Consider the following 6,053-nt stretch of genomic DNA (forward strand, 5'->3'; position numbering starts at 1 on the left):
ATTGCGGCCATTGAGGTCTCGGACTCCTCATTCACGTCGATGGATTTGCTGCCGTTGCACAAAGCGTTGTGACTTTCGATGTCACGAACTCCTTTCCAACTGACTGTAACTGTTACTTTTCTCCCGACACTGACTGATGCTCTCTCACAATGCAGTTTTGCAGATTTATTTAAGGACTCCGCTTTCTCCCGACACTGACTGATGCTCTCTGCGTGCGCACAATGCAGTTTTGCAGATTTATTTAAGGACTCCGAAAAAGCCCAACATCGGCAAATTAGAAACATGCGCACATCAAAGGAATCCTCACGCTGGTTCGCATTTTTAAAGACAGCAAAGCTGTGCAAGTGAGGCTTTCGGTGAACACAAAGAGCTTCCAAAATAGCACATTTTGACAGTGTGGGGGCAGGACTGGGCGGAGGTGTTTACCATTAAACAAGCTCTGGGTGACATCTCTGTCGGGAGCGGGTCTCACCTGTCAATGCTTGGTGTGTTTGTGCTGCATCGCCGCAGCGTTGGGCTTGTCAAACGCAGGCGAGCGGGTTGCCGTGGCAAGCAGACGTGTCGACCGCTGCAGGCCAAATTAAACCAAACCACCTGTCACTGTGAGAGAAACGAAGAAAAAAATAAATAAATAAGAGAGGGGGCTTTTCCACGTCTCCGTCCAAACTTTGTCGCCAGTTTATAAAACGGTTTCAGCAAACGCTTCCTGTTTTACGCTAACAAGATCAAGCTGCACGACAATGTCACAAAATGTCATCGCCTCTCATCGGTGAGATTTGTGCCAAGCCAGATGAGGACGGAAAAACAAACAAATGTGGTGAAAAAAAGAAGTGGCGGCAGGGTTACTGACACGCTGCAGTGTGTTTAGAAGAGAGACACAACGTCCGGTGGTGGAGACAAGCGAGAGAGACGAGGCAGGGCAGTAGGAAGACATGAGTGGGCACTTCCGAGTGTGACACAGACGCCACTCTGATGACACATTTAGTCCAATGTGATAACCAAGGCGGGTGAGGCGTCAAGCTGGCACAGAGAGACCAACTCCTCGCCGTTGATGCATGTCAGAGAGGCCAAGATGAATTCAGTCCATTTTTTTTTTTTTGCAGAGGAAAAGTTGAGACAAGAAATGTCAAATTTCTCTGCACAGTTTGAGACCAGCAGCTGCCGTCTCTCTTTAGAGATTTGTTTCAAATTGATTACATTAATGGCCAAACCTGCGTCGGAAATGTCCTGCTTCGGCCAATTCTGTCTGCAAATGTCAGGTCAAAAAAAAAAAAATCTCTGGACTGTTCCACTTTTGATACGCGGATTTACTGGGCTCAACATTCTGCAGCTACAGTATACAAGAGGGTCAAAATGCAAAACGATGCACTGCAAATATGCTCGATAATAGCGAATGCCAACCGCAGTGCGAAAGCGCACTGGTGTGCCATGGAAAATGATCCAACAGTACTGAATTGTTTGCAAAATGATTATTTCCGACAAATTATCCCTTTTCATCTATCCATGCCAGCAACCTATAGTGACAGGCATAAGAAACACCATGCTCTTCCACTAGATGGCAGAAGGTACAATAATGAGCCGAATGCGGACACATTCGGCTCACGGATGAAGTGCCGCCGTCCATGGCACAACGTGTAACTATGAATGGCACCCGCGAGGAAAGGTGACAGGTTAGGAATCCCCTCAAAGACACTAAACTTCCCAAAATATGACAAGCTGTCAACCACATCTTGTCTGAATGTCACAGGCTGTCAGAGGATAAAAGGGGTGGGGTGCATCGTTGCAAAAAGGAAGTGGGCTGAGGTGTCATTTCACATGTTGTATGAACATAGCATTTCAATAAATCAAATGTCACACACATAGAATGCGTGAGGTGAGGCGGGTAAACAGCAGAAGGGCCTGTTACACTCGTTACAGCCTTAAATGAATCTTAATAACATCTATCATCTGCAGTTTTTACAAGACGGAATTTTACATGATAACACTGTCGGCTTGCGATGCCGCGGGGGGGATCACAAAGCTAAAAAGAGTGCTGACATTTCATTTGCCAGAACGCTGACACATTGGCAGGGTTTAATCCAAGGTGTGAACAAATTGCTCGTAATTGGGATTTCGAGCCACTGATGGAAGAGCGGTCTACTTGCCTAACTTTGGCGGGATTCAGTTCTCACTCAGTGGTGGTTTTAAGACCGAGTGTGAATGGTTGTCTGGTGAGACCCGCCGATATGTACGCTTGTACTGGTACTTGCTCCGATACTACCGCACCTTAAAGAACTTTACCAGCCTGTCGCAAGTTGTGCTAGAATTTCCTCCCTGATCTTGCAGTTCTTCAAAAATAGTCAAAATGTGCTCAACCCCCACCCCCTACGCCTGCCTCCTGCCACAGACTGTGACCCTCCCTCAGTATCTGACATCCGATTATTGCACTTAAACAATGCACTGCCTCACTTTAACCCGCAAAAATCACAGGTGCCCTTGGTTGTCTGTTGATTGCTATTTATTGTTGGATTTGTTATATTGATATATTAATTTCTTTATGTCTTTTTATGCAGTTCCGTTTTGCTGCTCTTATTTTTAATTGTGTGCGTTTCAATGCACTGCATGTTTGCACTTTGGTTGAAAGTAATTTCATCTGTGCTGTATGTTGCACATGGAGCATATTTGACAATAAAGCTTAATGTAGATAGATAGATACACACACATACATACATACATACGCACACACACACACACACGCGCGCGCGCGCGTTTTGGGTTTTTGTTTTGTTTTCGAATGGACAAAACTTAGTAGACGACGATGAGCGCAGGAATACAGTACACGCGCACACACAAAACAAGCATCCTCTCGTTACCTTAGCTATCCAATCCAACCCCCCCCCTCCCCCCCGTAATACACAATTCTATCGACGCTGCGCAATTATTCGACAATTAGTGTTTTTCACACGTTAAACCAAATCAGTAAATGTAGTTTTAAAAAAATAGATATATTTTGGGGGGGGTAAATAAAACACTCGTGTCAGTCGGCAAGTACAAGTCCGCCAAGTGATGTCGGTCACCAGTAACGATCGCGTGTTGTCAAGCGTTGACAAGCTGTCAAAGAGTGCAGAACTACCTGGGACCTGTTGGCTCCTCCTCGTCCTCCTCCTCCTGGTCCTGGTCCCTTCCGGGGCTGCACGGTGGAAGTTCAGTCACGGAGCTTTGCACCCCCCCCACCACCCCCGCTTGCCTCCTGCAAACTTTGCCGGCTGTCCGCTCGTATTCCTCCTGAGCGGATCGCTTCGGTCCTCGGGCGTAACGAGAGCCAGTCAAGCCAGCCCCGGGTTGGCAACCGCACGTTTCGGGACGAGTGGCGGCGAGCCGCGTTTGGAGAGCTCGGCGACTTTGGCTCGGCTCTCTCGCTGGCAACCATCGGAGACTCGCTCCGGCTCAGAAAGCCAACCCCGGTGTTGAGCCCGCCCCTTTCCTCTCTTGAGGGCCAGTGGTGGAGAGTGGACGTCCTGCTCCTCTTTGCTCCACTCCAGATGTGCGACACGTTTTGCACGAATACCAACAATAATAATAATAATAATCTTAAGAATTTTAATCAACCGAATTTTCTATTCAGACAACTTGTACAATTTAAAGGGATACCTCACATAGATATGCACGCCATTTCCAGCAGTTCAAAAGTTAACGCACGCCATTTCCAGCAGTTAAAAAGTTAATATTTTGTCTACAATTAATTTGACAACTTCATTTTTTTAATGTACATTTAATAAGTTTGTTTTTTTTTAAGTGGCTGCTATGTTTGTTGATCACGTGACCAAATAACCGTCACGTGAGTAAACATGAGGGTGATACGGGGAATAGATTTTAACTCCCATCCCATCCAGCTCCCACAGAAAAAAAAATGGAATGCATCAAACGCAGGGATGGACAACTCCGGTCAGAGAGGGCCGTTATCCTCCATGCTTTAGATGTTTCCCTGCTGCAACACACGTGATTCAAAGAGGCAAAGGTCTTGAACATGCCCAGTTTCCCAGCCCTGATCTAGTATTAATCTGAATAGAATAGCTTCAAAATCTGGTTTGCTCTGAAACTTCTACCAGCTGAGCTGAACATACTATTGGTGCAGAAATATAATGTGGGGTGTGGTTATTATGTCAATTCGCCCGACTGTTTTGCAATAGTAACGGAACGGCTCACGCAGACTCATTTTCAGAAACGGTTGTTTAATTTCATGCTTGATGGGAGGGTCGGCACTCCAGAGACCCAACTATTTATACGCAAACATTAAAAAGTCAATTTTTCCATAATATGTCCCCTTTTAACATTCCCACAATCCTATTTGGTTTTGAGTCAATCGGCCCTGGGTGATTGTGTAACTGCGTGCAGCTAGAAAATGTAAACACCACAGTGCTGGTTCAGTGCGTGTTACTCTGTGGGCCATGCTGACAAGCTGAAATAAAAAAAGATTATATCATTCATAATCACACTGTGCAGGCAATGTTTTAAATTTTGGATAATTGTCTTTTTTATGTTTTTTTTTTTTTAATACAAACATTAGGGCCTCTGGAGAGGATGCCCACCCATCATGTACGAAATTAAACATCTGCTTCTGCCTTATGCGGGCGCAGCCGACCGCAAATACCAAATGCACGACACCAGTCATACAATATCCATATTCAAGCCCTTTGTTCAGAAAAGTTGGTCAATATCGACTCTGGCTGAAAATCATGTTCCCTTGATTTTCAGCCAGAGTCGAATGGGAACACAAGCAGGAATTATATAGCCTGCCATGCAATTCTAAAAGCAAATAAATCCTAAGAGGCACTGCCAGAAATAGTCACAAATGCTCAAAATACACGTGTATTTGGCCATTTAATCATTTTTTTTCATGCGCTTAGTAAAGTTACTCCTCCCTGTAGCTTCAACCCAAATAATGAAATGATGTGAGTTGTCACGAGAAGTTCCTAAAGCCATTTCACGTTTTTATTTTTTGTCATCTGCGTGGACCCAAAGGCCAAAAAAATGATCACTGTTGAACAGCAGGATGCCTGGCGAGCACTGTGGCAAATACGTAGGATGTGTTTTGCATTAAATTTTAAACAACCTGGTCCCTGCGCCGTTGCGTGACTGTGCCCCCGTGTCCTGCTGAGAGCGCCATTAAAGCCTAAAATATCCTCCATCACAGATTGTGCAGTGTGATTTTGTCATAACCTGCCTTTGGCTTTTTCTCCATTCCGTGTTCTCAATGTTATTATGACGAATAGACTTACACGGTTCTTTTTGTGCACACGTTTGTTGAGAGATACGTTCAAAGTCTGTCTGTCTGATGTCAAGTGGGTTTACTTTGTTCATCAATGCAAAACAAACAAACAAAAAAAAATCAAAATAAAACGATAGCTGCCAAAAGCAACACAATCATGCTGCGACTTTATTTCCAGGTCACATCGTGTCAATATGTCTACAGTGGGCGCGCAAGCAACAGTGTCCGCCTTGTTTCCTTTGCCGCTTTCGAGGCTCCGAGGCTGTGAGTGGCACTAAGCTGTGTCAGTTGTCACACATCACCACATATGCGAGGAATGCGGTGCTCGAGGGGGTGGAGAGCGGCGGGGTGGCAGGGGACACACAGGCGTGCGTACAAGTCATGTAATGTTGATGTTAAAAACATGCGCCGGTAGAAGCGGCTGCTGCCATAACAGAATTCTTGAACAGACGTCTTATTTTGCCAGCGTCCAGCGACATCGATTCAGGTTTGCGACAGTGTTTTGCAGTCTGTTTTGGCTCAATGTGGGAATTTTGGATTGTGTGCTGTCATGAGATGGTTGAGTGAGGGCTCTGGGGTCGCCAAAGCTCGGCTACAGTCTCATCTTGTGGCCGGATTTACACTGCCAGTTAGTGGGGCTGATTTTTAATGGCTTCCCAGTAGAGCTGAACCATTTTGTGTGTGTGTGTGGGGGGGGGGCAGACGAGATGAGATTTTCCTCAATATGGCGATTACAATTTAATGTGCGATAATTTTTCAAGGTCCTCCTCACATCTATTATTGAACAAACACCCGCAACCAATTG

The sequence above is a fragment of the Hippocampus comes genome, unplaced genomic scaffold, assembly GCF_001891065.2.
Source record: "Hippocampus comes isolate QL1 unplaced genomic scaffold, H_comes_QL1_v1.1 scaffold380, whole genome shotgun sequence".
Classification (NCBI taxonomy): domain Eukaryota; kingdom Metazoa; phylum Chordata; class Actinopteri; order Syngnathiformes; family Syngnathidae; genus Hippocampus; species Hippocampus comes.